The 16,589-nt window shown below is 35.4% G+C and overlaps 1 protein-coding gene and 1 pseudogene across 1 annotated transcript in view; one reads left to right on the top strand and one right to left on the bottom strand.

Moving 5' to 3' along the window:
• The window catches only part of LOC137250793 (zinc finger protein 574-like), a 94,606-nt pseudogene extending 86,694 nt beyond the window's left edge, over positions 1 to 7,912 (top strand).
• Positions 1 to 16,589, bottom strand: part of LOC137250787 (uncharacterized) — an 865,562-nt gene that overhangs the window by 804,173 nt on the left and 44,800 nt on the right. The window lies entirely within an intron of this gene.

Below are 16,589 nucleotides of genomic sequence, written 5' to 3'. Positions count from 1 at the left end.
TTAATGCTGCGTTTTTAGGCTGTTGTCGATGGCCGTTGGCTTTCTATCTAATACCAATATTTATCGTGAGGTCTAGATAGTTGATTCCTCCGACTTTTTCGGTTTCAATTGTGAAAAGAAAAAGAGAGTAGAGGAAATGTTCTACCAAAAACGGAGCCGGAACAGAAACCGGACGGCATGATATCACAATGTTAAGGGCTTGTATCCATGAGCTATCGATTGGTTATCTACGATTTATCGGTTTGTTATAGGTGTGTTATCGACGAGATAGAAAAGAATTAATGGGTTATTATCGAAGTTTTATAAATTTGCTATCAATAACAAAAGTTATCGCTGGGTTAATGATTTTGTATCGAGGAGTTATCGCTTTTTTATCGAATTTTTTTTGAGTTAATACAGAAAAAAATATCGATTATTTATCGAAAAAATATCCATATGCTATTAGGAAGCTTTCGATTTGCAAACGGTTTGCTACCAAAAATGTATCTATTTGTTACCAAAAAATTATCGATATGTTACCGAAAAATTATTCAATTATTATTGAAAAAAAAAAAACAAAGAACATAAATAGACTTTGATTTGCATGTAATTATTTAAAGTTCTTTCTTTGCTTTAACACTAAAATTCCTCAACTATATGCATAAAATTTTTAAGTTTAATGATATAAATTCTCCCACAAAAATGTTTTTTTTTTTTGGAATAAACTTATGTATATGCAAATTTTGTGCCTTTACGTAAGCAATAAAGAAAAAATTTGCAAGATCGCGGGTTCGAATCGAGCTCAAGGCCTATCAATAATTATTTTATCATTATTATTGTTATGATAAACTTTTTCTTAATTGAAATTTTTTTTTAATTAGAATAAAATAATTATTGTTAGGTCAGTTTCACATCCACTCTGCAACAGATGTCGCAGTGTTATGAATATTAATTGGCAAGAAACAGGATAGAAGTAGAAATAATTAAGACAAACAAATAACTGCTGTGATAGCTGAATGGTTATAGCAGCGGCGCCTAAACGTTGCCGTTGAAGGAATTTAGCAGTTCCCGATTTGGATGTATACAACGAGCTTTGGTAGTGGTCTAAAATTTTTTTCTCCTATTCTAATTAAAAAAAAAAAATTTCAATTAAGAAAAAATGTATTATTGTGATAAAATAATTATTGTTAAGCCGTGAGCTCGATTCGAACTTGCGATCGATTTGTAAGATTGTTTTTTTAGGCCGATATATCAACAAAGATTTGGAATGTTATCAAGTTGTTATCGGAAAGTTATAGATTCGCTATCGAAAACTGTTTCATTTTTTTATCAAAATTTTATCAATTTGATATCGAAAATTTATCGTTTTCTGACCAATTTATTATTGGTTTATTTTCGAGGAATCAGGTCTGTTAGGAAACAGATACCGATAAAACTTCAATATAAAATTGATTACACATCTGTAACCCTTTAATAATAAGCCGATAAGAAAAAGTCGAAAATTCGGCGATAACATACCGTTAACTCAACGATAATTTCGCTTTCGATCTTAGGCCGAAAATAAAACAATAACTTGATGTTATCGGTTGTTACCCTCAAGAAACCCGCCAAGCTCTTCCCAATTAGCCCGATAATATATGTTTCTGTTATTGCAAAAATAGCTCTGGTTCAACTTCTAATTATATGTTAACATATCTAACTTCACGAGTACTTGGTACTTACGCCTTTTTTTTCAACCAAAACGAAACTTTTCAGCATAATGTAATGATAGGAGATGGAGGAAGATTTGACAACTGTCATATCGAACGCCCTTAGCTCCAGTGAGCTCCAGGTTGTATTTTGGAAGTACACGAGAAAAGGGGAATAAAAGATGGCCTCTTTTTGAAATAGTACTTAAATTCATACTTTTTAAATAATCATAAAATATAGAAAGGAGTGTACGTAGTTTGATTACTGAGCAATTTTATCATAAAAATTATGAAATGAAGATGGCTTTATTAAATTTTGAGACGTTTTCAACTTATAAACTTCTTGTGAACACATCAATTTTGCTGGTAATACTTAAGGACAGAGGTGGAATGGTTATAAACGAGCAAAAATGTCGACAGAGGTGTCGAAAGACACGTTTTTAGCTCGATATTAATAACCTGAAAGTATATATTTTACTGATGCCTAAAGATATTTGCAAAATTAGCGCTGAAAATTGTATGCACAAAGAGGTTCTATCCCGGTTTTGGAGCGGCCAGGGGTTATTGTATGGATTACTAATACCGAGGTAAAAACGTGTCTTTTGAACTCTCTCTCGACATTCTTGGGCGTGTAATCCTGTCCTGGAGTATTAACGAAAGCAGTTTTTAATATATTACATCAGGGGAAAATGTTATTGAACACACAACAGGAGGACGGACAAGGCAGCAGGTAGATACATTTGGTGGAATATTAATTGAGGTTTTGGCTTTAGTCTTGATCCCTATCATTGAATTCGCCGCTGCATCCAACTATAGGTAGGGGGTCCGAAACCGAACAGAGTGTGTACAAATCTAGCCAAGCCTTCGCTGACAGTAAAGATAACAAGCGAGCAGTTGCAACTTTTCAGATGCCCGTTCGGGACATTGTCATGAGCATGTTCTAACGAACATAACGTATACATTATACATTATATAAGTTCGACGCAAAGGCCAACTGTAGGCAGTGAGTTTGAATCTAAGGGGAGCATCGATCACCGGTCCGCCCATCTAGCTTTCGATGAAAGTAAAGATATCAAGGGAGGTGCTACAATGACGGCCGCGGTGGTGTGGTGGTAGCTTACTCCGCCTACCACACCGGAGATCCTGGCAAAAATTGGAAACACGTTTTTGTTTCAATTAGAAAAAGGTTTAACAAACACTCCTAGAGTATTTCTGCCACAAACATTGAAGGTGCCGTCCTGCCAATTTGTAGGAAACATCAAATAGGAGTACAAGTGTTGTTAAAACTAGCATTTCGTCTATATTATATAGCGAAGGTTGTTGTTGTTTTGATGATAAAGACATTCCCCGAAGGTTTTGGGGAATACTATCCTTTGCAGGATGTAGTTCCGGTACGTTCAGGTAACTAGTACCATTAAGGTACTAGCACTACCATCTCAGTTGACTTATAAATCAATTGGATCACTATACAAAGGTATAATGTACTGGGTGTGGACCCGCCACATAAAAATAACAACAAAAGAAAAGCTACTTGGCTTAGAGAGTGCATGTAATTTCCTATTAGAGAATCATTTAAGCGGCGATAGATGTAAGAGGGCGGTACCCACAGCATAAAAATTGCGCCTACTACACTCACTGGGTTACTCGGTCACAGGAACATTGACGGCAATGTAAAAGTGGATGGACTATTGAAGGCCGATGTTTCGTTAAACATGTCTGAAGCGGAAACGGCACACGAAGCAAACTTGGCCTTTCAATGACAGGTACCACCCGGTTAAAGGGCGGAATCAAAATGATCCATAAAGGACATCAGCAGGTATATTGACCTAGCCAAACGGTTTGAGTAAAACACTCACAGAGTATATTAGACAATCAACCAAACAACCACAAGAGCCCCGGCTACTGCCACTTTTGATGCTGACCATGACAAAAGTTGTAACCCTAATGATTTGAGGTCATTAACTTCCGGTCCATTGAGGGCAGTGGTGCTATTGTCCGGCTAGTCTTTGTCAAGGAAAGCGGTGATAACATCGCAGAGTTCGTCTCAGAATGGTGGTGAATGAGATACGTCACGGTTTGCAAATATCTCTCGAAAGAAATCAAATTTTCAATTTCCGCTTTCGGATTCGTGGTCCTGGGTCCAAAGCGCGTCTTTGAACACCACTTCCGATATTTTTGGACGAATTTTAGCAGTGTTGAGAAGAATTACCCCAAAACCTACAAGGAAAGCTGCAAAAATATATTTAAAACATTTATTATCGTTTTATATTAATATTGCAACATCTTACCATAATTTAATTAAGAAAATATGCTAGTTTTAATAATTTTGTTCAAATAAACAAAATTATTAAATGAGAATTGTCACACGTTTGAATCATATAAAAGTCAACACAAAACGGGACTTGAGAAAAAAAGTGATGCCGTTGTATATTTTTCAGAAAAAAACCATTTGTATAGTTTTACATACATTTTTTCCTCTGAATAAAAAAGTAGTTTTATAAAGCGACAACATTCTTATTTCTAAGGGCGTTCAAGATGGCGGAGTTAGAGCGAGAAACTGCTTACATCCGCCACCTTCTATAATTCCATCATGCTTTTCAGTCTGTTTGAAAGTCTAGTCATTCTATAAAATAAATAGGTCTACATAAACTACTTAAATTCAAGGCAATTCAAAAGAGCATTCAAAGAATCGCTCCAATGTTACACAACATTGCCATTGATATAGGCTCACATTGTAGTTGGAACGAGTAGCGATATAAGACAAGTTGAGGCAGCTACAGCCTCTTCCTGCAGTTAAAAAATTGCCAGCCAGACATGATGCATGCAACATCATCAACCGCAACATGATAGTAAATTTTGCAGCAAACATTTTCAAGGATGCTGACAGCAAATTTTGTTGCAAGTGCCCGTAACAACAACCACAACAACACCGACTGTAATAGCGAAAATTCGAAAATAAAGAAACACCAATGAACAACAACACAGCACTAATCTATGACAGGAAGTTTCTGTTGTTGCTGCTGCTGCTATCCATTGACAGAAAGCGAATATTTATGTATTCATGTATCTGTGGATTAGCCACATACTAACAGAAGTTTAGCAAACAGTTTTACGTATCCACATTTCTGTGTACTTTTGGTATCCACATTCAAATCAGCTGTTGACATCCAAACGCCATCAATTAGGATGAGCGGCATTCATATATTTTTGTAGCTTTCTGTTAACAACTGCTCGTTTTACTATGAGAAATTGTTGTATTGTTGTTGTTGTTGAGTTTTATAGGTAAACTTAAGTTAAAAATTTTTGACATTTGTTGTGTATGGTTTAAATTCGAAAGGCATTCGACTTTTTTAAACTTTCTACCATGCCATCTCGGGAAGGACTATAAATATTACTCAAAACTTTTCTCTGGAATACTCCAAGGGTCATAGTATAACCCTTGGACACCTTGCCTGATCTATCAGGACAGCTATGATGAGAAACTTATAGAGCGGATTTTTTCTTAGTCGAGAGAGTACTTTACTTTACAATTGCCTTCTCGGTCCAAAGTTTACATGAGTTAGTCTCCATCTGGGTTCTAAGCTCACTTTTTTTTCGCTGTTAATGCTGGTTCCCATATAAAAGAAGTCCTTCACAGTATCCAATTTATATCCATTGACAGTGACCAGTGCCTGCCAATAAGTCGATTCTTTCTTGGGTGACAGAGCAAATACTTCTTGTCCTAATTCGACGCAAGATCAACTCTCTTTATTTTTTTATCCAAATTAGAGAAGGCAGACGTAACAGTACGTTTGTGAAGGCAAACGGTACTAATATCTTCAGCATACGCAAGTAATTGTCACTATTCTATAAAGGACTGTACCCTCGCGGTTTCTATCTGCTGCTAGAATTATCTTCTCCAGTATTTTTCGTATAGTGATAGAAGATTTGCCAGGCTGAGGCTTCACTGATAAAGTGAAATTAGCTCACTGGCTTCAGTCTTTCATTAAATATCACTTTATACGCGGTTTAAGCAGGCTTATTCCGACTTAGCTAGATCCTGTATAACTTAAAGTATTTGCCAAGAGAACGGAGTTTTTCTATAACATAAGTCCTGTTGCCCAAATTTTCCGTTTGGTCGTCAAACACTATGGACACATTCAGGGTACATGTGATCTTTATTTCTCGGCCAAGTCAACCTAACGCAACCTATCAGCCAGCATCTGAAGCTACTCGCGCTCCTCCGTCCTTTCTCACATTTTTACTTTAAAGTAGCCGTTTTCTTCTTTCTTCAGTGCCCTTTCTTACCACAACACCGCCTCGTTCCTAACTGTACCAGTTGTTTTTGCGAAGTCGCTGGATCCCTTCCAGTCAAACGTTAATAAGAGGGACTTTTTACCCTCAACACCACCATTACTTTTTACCGAGTTAAAAAAATTGAGTTTTATACAGCTCAACGTAGCGACGGGTAATTTTGGTTCGAGTTATCCAAACATTATTGGCATGGACAATTTGAAAAATAAAAGAGGAACATGTGTGCTCACATTGCTAGGTTTCATCGCCAGGTACGGGTGTTAAAATCGAGTGAAGTAATCCTCAGCCTTCTGTTTCGTGAACAGCTTTTCGACAGCAAAGTTTCCTTGTGTACAACTTTCCTCGCTACTTTGACCATAGATGATACCGACAAAACCTCATCCGGAATTGTTTACAAAAAAATTACCTAAATTTCGAGTTTTTCAAACAACGTATGGGCCTCAATAAGTTAGCGACATCGAATACCGAAGAAGATTTAATGATGAGTTGTACGAGCTTTATGAGGACACCAACATATTACAGCGAATTAAAGCCAAGCGTCAACGCCTAGGTCATGTTAGGCTAATGAAAGATGATGCTCCGGCCAAAAAAGTATTCTTATCGCAATCCGCCTATGAAAGCCGAAGACGAGAGCGACTCCCACTCCGATTGACAGACCAGGTGGAAAACGATTTGATTCCCCTGGTGTTACCGATTTGTGCTCGCGGCCAAAATCATTTTTTTACAATAACAACCAAAGGAAAGTACATTTCCAGTAATTATGTATATTTATTTAAGCATAAAAGTACATTTGCTACACTTAAATGCTTAAAGGATATTTGTAATGGTGATATATTTTAAAAAAGCCGGCTCAAATATAATGGCATAAGAGCTAAAGTTAAATTATTATTTGAAAATCTCAAGTAAACGTTTTGCAAATGAAACCAAACTGCATATTTTGTTCTATATTTGAATAAGTTAACTTTACTTTGGGTGACTAATAAATCAAATAAATAATAAAACTTATTTATGTCATGATTTAAGCTTAAATCGTTAGCTAGAACATAATATGAGGATTTTGAAACACGCTTCAAAGTGACTTTGGCTGTTCTGCCTATGGCCACAGATATTTGCCATTACTGTAGCGCTGTAGTTAGCATTGGATAATTTTGTTCACTACAGTGCATTACAAACGGTTAATTTTCAGAGAATCAAATTGTGTCCAAGCTAAGTTATAAAAAGTACCGTTAAGTTCGAAATATCGATTTACATATGAAGAAAAGCAGATAATAAAGAAAAATTATTTTTTTTACGCAATCAACGAAATTTTTGCCCATTGAATTATGAACCTATGTTTTATTTTACAGCTCAGCGTCGCAACGGGTAATTTCGGTTAGAGCCATCCAAACATTATGGGCATGGAAAATGTTTGTTCCTGTTAAGGTTTGTCTGCATGGTGTCTACGGTACGTAATGAGATAAAAATGTGTGCTCTCACTGCTAGGCTTCATCGTCAGGTACGGGTGTTAAGGCCGAAAGAAGAAATCCTCAGCCGTCTATTTCGTGAACAATTTTTCGATAGCAAAGTTTCCTTGTGTCACAACTTTCTTCGCTACTCCGACCATAGATGATACCTACAAAACCTCATCGGGAGTGTTCGAGGGAAAATTTTTTCAAAAAACGTATGGGCCCTCAATGAGTTAGCGACATCGAGTCCCGAAGAAGATTTAATGATGAGTTGTACGAGCTTTATGAGGACACCAACATATTACAGCGAATTAAAGCCAAGCGTCTACGCATAGGTCATGTTAGGCGAATGAAAGATGATGCTCCGGCCAATAAAGTATTCTTATCGCAATCCGCCTGTGAAAGCAGAAGAAGAGAGCGACTCCCACTCCGCTTGAAAGACCAGGTGGAAAACGACTTGATTCCCCTGGTGTTACCGATTTGTGCCAGCGGCCAAAATCATTTTTTTACAATAACAACCAAAGGAAAGTGCATTTCCAGTAATTATGTATATTTGTTTAGGCATAAAAGTACATTTGCTACACTTAAATGCTTAAAGGATATTTGTAATGGTGATATATTTTAAAAAAGCCGTTTCAAATATAAGGGCATAAGAGCTAAAGTTAAATTATTATTTGAAAATCTCAAGTAGACGTTTTGCAAACGAAACCAAACTGTATATTTTGTTCTACATTTGAATAAGTTAACTTTACTTTGGGTGACAAATAAATCAAATAAATAATAAAACTTATTTATGTCATGATTTAAGCTTAAATCGTTAGCTAGAACATAAAATGAGGATTTTGAAACACGCTTTAAAGTGACTTTGGCTGTTCTGCCTATGGCGACAGATATTTGCCATTACTGTAGCGGCTGTGTTGAGTATTGATTAATTTTGCTTCAGTGCATTTCAAATTTTTGCAGAGAATGAAACTGTGTCCAAGCTAAGTTATAACAAGTAAGAACGGGACTGTCTTCGGCTGTGCCGAAGACTTCATACCTTTCATGAATGGGGCTGAACAATAGTCTTATCCCGTTCGTAATCTCCGAATAATCAGATGTATAAGATAAGAAATATATAGTGAACAGATCTACATACCTTAACGATTTTTAAGATAAATATAAAATAAAAAACAGGTAGGTAATTTGTGTGAGGATGCAAAGTTTCAGGTTTTTTGTGGTCTGCGTGTAAAAAATATGACTACGAATCACGTATTTCAACAATATATGACGTAAACGTAACTATTTGATGAAATTTGATGAATTTTGAAGCTTCTAGCCGTAAAAAGGGGGCAAAAATTAGAGTTTATATGGGGTATATAATATATATACCACCGATCTCTATGATTTTTTCAGACAACATATATGCTATATACGTAAGCATATGGTGAAATTTGAAGCGTCTATCTGTTAAAATGGGGAAGAAAATGCGCAAAGTTTCTTATCTGAACAATCGGTTGTATGGGATATATACTATATATACCACCGGTATCTATGATTTTCTCAGACAACAATATATGCTACACACGTAAGCATTTGGTGAAATTTGAACATATCTAAACGATTTTTAAGATAAATATAAAATAAAAAATAGGTAGGTAATCTGTGTGAGGATACAAAGCTTGACGTTTTTTGTGGTCTGCATGTAAAAACTATGACTACGAATCACGTATTTCAAAAATAAATGACGTAAACGTAACTATTTGATGAAATTTGATGAATTTTGAAGCTTCTAGCCGTAAAAAGGGGGCAAAAATTAGAGTTTATATGGGGTATATAATATATATACCACCGATCTCTATGATTTTTTCAGACAACATATATGCTATATACGTAAGCATATGGTGAAATTTGAAGCGTCTATCTGTTAAAATGGGGAAGAAAATGCGCAAAGTTTCTTATCTGAACAATCGGTTGTATGGGATATATACTATATATACCACCGATCTCTATGATTTTTTCAGACAACAATATATGCTATACACGTAAGCATTTTGTGAAATTTAAAGCTTCTAGCTGTTAAAATGGGGCCGAAATCGTATAAAATATATATATATATTATATATATATACTATATATACCATCATATATATATTATATATATCACCGATCTCTATGATTTTTTGACAAAACAATACATACTATATACGTAAGCAATCGGTGAAATTTGAAGCTTATAGCTGTTAAAATGGGGTAGAAATTGCGAAAAGTTTCTTATCTGAACAATCGGTTGTATGAGATATATACTATATATACAACCGATGTCTATGATTTTTTCAGACAACAATATATGCTATATACGTAAGCAATCAGTGAAATTTGAAGCTTATAGCTGTTAAAATGGGGTAGAAATTGCGAAAAGTTTCTTATCTGAACAATCGGTTGTATGAGATATATACTATATATACAACCGATGTCTATGATTTTTTCAGACAACAATATATGCTATATACGTAAGCAATCAGTGAAATTTGAAGCTTATAGCTGTTAAAATGGGGTAGAAATTGCGAAAAGTTTCTTATCTGAACAATCGGTTGTATGAGATATATACTATATATACAACCGATGTCTATGATTTTTTCAGACAACAATATATGCTATATACGTAAGCAATCGGTGAAATTTGAAGCTTCTAGCTGTTAAAATGGGGTAGAAATTGCGAAAAGTTTCTTATCTGAACAATCGGTTGTATGAGATATATACTATATATACAACCGATGTCTATGATTTTTTCAGACAACAATATATGCTATATACGTAAGCAATCAGTGAAATTTGAAGCTTATAGCTGTTAAAATGGGGCCGAAATCGTAAAAAAATATATATATATTATATATATATATACTATATATGCCATCATATATATATTATATATATCACCGATCTCTATGATTTTTTGACAAAACAATACATACTATATACGTAAGCAATCGGTGAAATTTGAAGCTTATAGCTGTTAAAATGGGGTAGAAATTGCGAAAAGTTTCTTATCTGAACAATCGGTTGTATGAGATATATACTATATATACAACCGATGTCTATGATTTTTTCAGACAACAATATATGCTATATACGTAAGCAATCAGTGAAATTTGAAGCTTATAGCTGTTAAAATGGGGTAGAAATTGCGAAAAGTTTCTTATCTGAACAATCGGTTGTATGAGATATATACTATATATACAACCGATCTCTATGATTTTTTCAGACAACAATATATGCTATATACGTAAGCAATCGGTGAAATTTGAAGCTTCTAGCTGTTAAAATGGGGTAGAAATTGCGAAAAGTTTCTTATCTGAACAATCGGTTGTATGAGATATATACTATATATACAACCGATGTCTATGATTTTTTCAGACAACAATATATGCTATATACGTAAGCAATCAGTGAAATTTGAAGCTTATAGCTGTTAAAATGGGGTAGAAATTGCGAAAAGTTTCTTATCTGAACAACCGGTTGTATGAGATATATACTATATATAAAACCGATGTCTATGATTTTTTCAGACAACAATATATGCTATATACGTAAGCAATCAGTGAAATTTGAAGCTTATAGCTGTTAAAATGGGGTAGAAATTGCGAAAAGTTTCTTATCTTAACAATCGGTTGTATGAGATATATACTATATATACAACCGATCTCTATGATTTTTTCAGACAACAATATATGCTATATATGTAAGCAATCAGTGAAATTTGAAGCTTATAGCTGTTAAAATGGGGTAGAAATTGCGAAAAGTTTCTTATCTGAACAATCGGTTGTATGAGATATATACTATATATACAACCGATGTCTATGATTTTTTCAGACAACAATATATGCTATATACGTAAGCAATCAGTGAAAGTTGAAGCTTATAGCTGTTAAAATGGGGTAGAAATTGCGAAAAGTTTCTTATCTGAACAATCGGTTGTATGAGATATATATTATATATACAACCGATCTCTATGATTTTTTCAGACAACAATATATGCTATATACGTAAGCAATCGGTGAAATTTGAAGCTTCTAGCTGTTAAAATGGGGTAGAAATTGCGAAAAGTTTCTTATCTGAACAATCGGTTGTATGAGATATATACTATATATACAACCGATGTCTATGATTTTTTCAGACAACAATATATGCTATATACGTAAGCAATCAGTGAAATTTGAAGCTTATAGCTGTTAAAATGGGGTAGAAATTGGGAAAAGTTTCTTATCTGAACAATCGGTTGTATGAGATATATACTATATATACAACCGATGTCTATGATTTTTTCAGACAACAATATATGCTATATACGTAAGCAATCAGTGAAATTTTAAGCTTATAGCTGTTAAAATGGGGTAGAAATTGCGAAAAGTTTCTTATTTGAACAATCGGTTGTATGAGATATATACTATATATACAACCGATCTCTATGATTTTTTCAGACAACAATATATGCTATATACGTAAGCAATCAGTGAAATTTGAAGCTTATAGCTGTTAAAATGGGGTAGAAATTGCGAAAAGTTTCTTATCTGAACAATCGGTTGTATGAGATATATACTATATATACAACCGATGTCTAAGATTTTTTCAGACAACAATATATGCTATATACGTAAGCAATCAGTGAAATTTGAAGCTTATAGCTGTTAAAATGGGGTAGAAATTGCGAAAAGTTTCTTATCTGAACAATCGGTTGTATGAGATATATACTATATATACAACCGATGTCTATAATTTTTTCAGACAACAATATATGCTATATACGTAAGCATTTTGTGAAATTTGAAGCTTCTAGCTGTTAAAATGGGGCCGAAATCGTAAAAAAATATATATATATTATATATATATATACTATATATGCCATCATATATATATTATATATATCACCGATCTCTATGATTTTTTGACAAAACAATATATACTATATACGTAAGCAATCGGTGAAATTTGAAGCTTATAGCTGTTAAAATGGGGTAGAAATTGCGAAAAGTGTCTTATCTGAACAATCGGTTGTATGAGATATATACTATATATACAACCGATGTCTATGATTTTTTCAGACAACAATATATGCTATATACGTAAGCAATCAGTGAAATTTGAAGCTTATAGCTGTTAAAATGGGGTAGAAATTGCGAAAAGTTTCTTATCTGAACAATCGGTTGTATGAGATATATACTATATATACAACCGATGTCTATGATTTTTTCAGACAACAATGTATGCTATATACGTAAGCAATCAGTGAAATTTGAAGCTTATAGCTCTTAAAATGGGGTAGAAATTGCGAAAAGTTTGTATGAGATATATACTATATACACAACCGATCTCTATGATTTTTTCAGACAACAATATATGCTATATACGTAAGTATTCGGTGAAATTTGAAGCTTCTAGCTGTTAAAATGGGGCTAAAATTTGCGAAAATATATATATATATACTATATACACCACCATATATATACTATATATACCACCGATCTTTATGATTTTTTCAGACAACAATATATGCTATATATGTAAGCATTCGTTGAAATTTGAAGCCTCTAGCTCTTAAAATAGGGCAGTAATTACGAAAAGTTCCTTATCTGAACAATCGGTTGTGGGGGATATATACTATATTTACGACCGATCTCATAAATTTTTTCAGGCAACAATATGTGCAATATACGAAAGTATATGGTGAAGTTTGAAGCTTCAATCTGTTAAATTGGGTAAGATATTACAAAAATCCTCTTTTTCTGAAAAATCGGTTGTATGGAGGATATATGCTATAGTGGTCCGATCCGGTCGGTTCCGACAAATGTCTAATCGGACACCCAAATACACCCGCTCACCAAATTTTATCAAGATATCTCAAAAATTGAGGGACTAGTTTGCATACAAACAGACAGACGGACAGACGGACATGGCTAAATCAACTCAGCTCTTCAACCTGATTATTTCGGTATACTTAATGGTGGGTCTATCTATTTTCCTTTAAGGACTTACAATTTTCGGTTTCGTGACGAAATTAATATACCATTTCATTTTCATGAAAGGTATAAAAAGTACCCTTAAGCTCGAAATATCGATTTACATATGAAGCAAAGTAGCTAATAAGGAAAAATATTTTTTTATGCAAAACACGAAATTTTTGCCAATTGAATTATGAACGTATATTTTAATTTTACATGAAAAAAGTTCACACATTAAAATAATATTTTATTTTCATTATTTTGACTATGACTATGCGCCAATATCTCCACATTGAAATAACTCTTTTAATGGCAATTACTCACCCCCATCACCTTGCTGACCAATAAAACGAGTTCGCAAATAGTTCATCCGTAAGTGGTTCTTATAATGTCATGGCTTGATTAATTTAAGATTGAAGCGTTGTTGATAAAAGTGTGGCTGCCAACTGTTCCCCTCTGCATCCGCTTAGCACCACTTTTGAAATAGCCATTAAACCTGTAGTGCGAAACTGTCGCTTTAACTGATTGAAAAGGGCCTTCTATTTCACACCCAACCGTTCAGAGATGACGGGCACTTTATTGGAGAAAATGTCAAGGTGAAGCCATTCAACAGTGCTGCGCTTAAAATAGCCTTGCGTAACATGAAGCCTAAGAAATCCCCTGAGCCTGATATACGAAAAATTACTAGAATATTTTCCCGACAATTGGAAAACATCACGGCAAAAGAGACCCCATCTCTAGATTTTCTCTCTACTCACTGTGCATGCTGGATACTGCTAGAAAAACGAGAGAGAGAGAGGGCAACTCCTAACGGCAGCCATATAATTAGGGGAGCACTGTCTCATCAGCATCACAGTTCTCAATAGGTACCATATCTAAAACGATAGACGCAGGCTAGAAGACGAGGTAGCATGCTGTTAATCACGATTAAATACGACGCGCTCGAGGCACTATAACTGCCACTCAAAGAGTGCGATCGCTTCTCAGTATTTTGAGAAACTCCCTGAGAGAGCAGTATCTAACCTCGAAAAGACTTATGGTCAACGAGGGTTTAAGATAGCAAATGCAGCAGCCCCAGGTTCAGTGAAAGGCTAGGTTTTTCGAATGTTGCCTAAGATAGTTTTATTCGACTGGTTACGCTGTTTTGTTTTTTTCTCAAACGATGTAGGCGATGAATAACTGAATAATGATCTAACGCATTCATTTACATGACGGTTGGCGATCAACAGGAATGTAGAAACAAGCATCTCTGCGAAAAATCATTAAGCTCATTTTCTCGGTTGGTTGGTTGGTTGCTGTGCTGTCCGGCTGGATAGATATTGATATTGATGCGCCTTCTCCTGTAACCAGTCACTCATTAGACTGCTGTACCCTTGTTTTATTCAAACCAGCGTTCTGATGTTGCCTTTATATCGGGTCAGACAAAACTATCCAAAGTGTGCGAACTAATATTCCTCCCTCCTGTCTACAGCTTCTGCACCAGTCGTTGAAGGGCATACCCATTCGTTCCCCATGTAGGCGGAACGACAAATGTTCTGTAATTGTGGTCGTGATTTTAAATATTCTTTTCAAAACCTATTTCAAAAATTTTCGGTTCTTTTCTGGTTATAGTTCAGCCGAGTTTGTGATTGTTTGGTGATTTTACAGGTGCCCATAGAATACCAGTTACGAATTGTCGTTTTCTAGAGATGGGTCAGAATATCTATGTTTATTGATGTAAGTGGTCGGTGCACCGTGGCTACCTCTGTGATGTCTAACGATGCACCGCCCTTTGAGAGTTCATCATTCTTTGTCGTCAATATTCCTGTGATCAGTTATCCCATTGGGTGTGGTCTGTCTGAGTAAAAACATACTTCGTATCATGATTCGCCAACAGGAAATAACAGACCCTCTCTATTCCTTATAACTCTACTTGGAAGATGCTAGCTGAGTTTGGAAGACGGATAGAGATTGCGGCACTAACCTGTTCGGAAAAGACACCTGCATCGACGCCGTAGTCCATTTTTGTCCCGTCAGTGTAAAATGAGGTGACCCGCTCCTTGAAAACTATGTCGTATGACCAAACCATTTAATAAACCGTTTTCGAGAAATGATCACCTTCTCTCGCACACTATACTTTTTTGTGCTGAAATCTAAGCGAATGCAACGAAATATGGGAACAAGCGAATCGCAATCACCTAGGTCCAACCCAGCGAGGGTTGAAACTGCTTCCAACTTATCCCGATGTTTCCGCAGAAGCTGTCTTAGTCATTGCTATATGTTCTTTATTAGGAAGGAAAGACTTTACGTCCCCGGTGCAGTAGTTGGTAAAAATTTTGCTGCCATACCGACACGAGAATAACGCTTGCAACAGAAATTGAGCAGTATTGGAGAAACTTGGACGGGAAATAAAGCCATGGTAAAAGTGCCCATATGCGTAGATCAACAAGTACGTGAAACAATACATCTCACCAAAAAGGTAAGCACTTACGTGGCACTAGCAAGAAAACTCACTTAGCTCGATTACGACCCGAGGTAATACTAAATGCGTTCCCAGGTACAGAAAATTTCGCTGACCGTGGAAGGATAGGTTTCCTTCAAAATAAGAAGGAAGTTCAAAATCGCATCGCTAGGTCACCTGGCACGGACGCTTTCAATGCCGCTTGGTACATGAAATATTTTCCACTTCTATGGCGCCAAAAACGTTTCTCAATCTGCAGACTTCACACTGGTTGGAGTAATGCCAAACCTCTTTCTCCCTTTGAAGTGCGAGCTTCAAATCATAATCGGTTCAAAAATATCACCATCTTAATCGCGCTTTTTCTCCAGTGCCGGCTCAGTGTACTGTCTAGAGTACATATTACGTCGCAAAAGCACTTGCAGATAAGGTGGTGCCATCCCAACCGAAAATTATGACAAACTTCCACATTAGAGAGGAATTCATTCTGCAAAGAAAATATGACAGCATGCCTACGTCCCAACTATATGAGCCAATGCTTTACATCCCTATTATTTGGCGAATTTCAATAGGTCTATTAAAAGCATCTATTTCCGTGCAAGAGGGAAATTTTCATAAAACTGCACTGACCTGGGGCTTGAATAAGCTGACAAATGTAGGGTTATTAAATTTTAAATATGAAAAAAAGTATAAAAAATACACATAACATCCCCTATAAAAGTAATAAATTTATATCGCAACTGTGTAAATATAGAACGGATGGTCACCA

This window comes from Eurosta solidaginis, chromosome 4 (genome assembly GCF_040869045.1).
Source record: "Eurosta solidaginis isolate ZX-2024a chromosome 4, ASM4086904v1, whole genome shotgun sequence".
Classification (NCBI taxonomy): Eukaryota; Metazoa; Arthropoda; class Insecta; order Diptera; family Tephritidae; genus Eurosta; species Eurosta solidaginis.
Note: the sequence above shows the minus strand (reverse complement) of the source record. Positions and strands in the feature narration are given on the sequence as shown.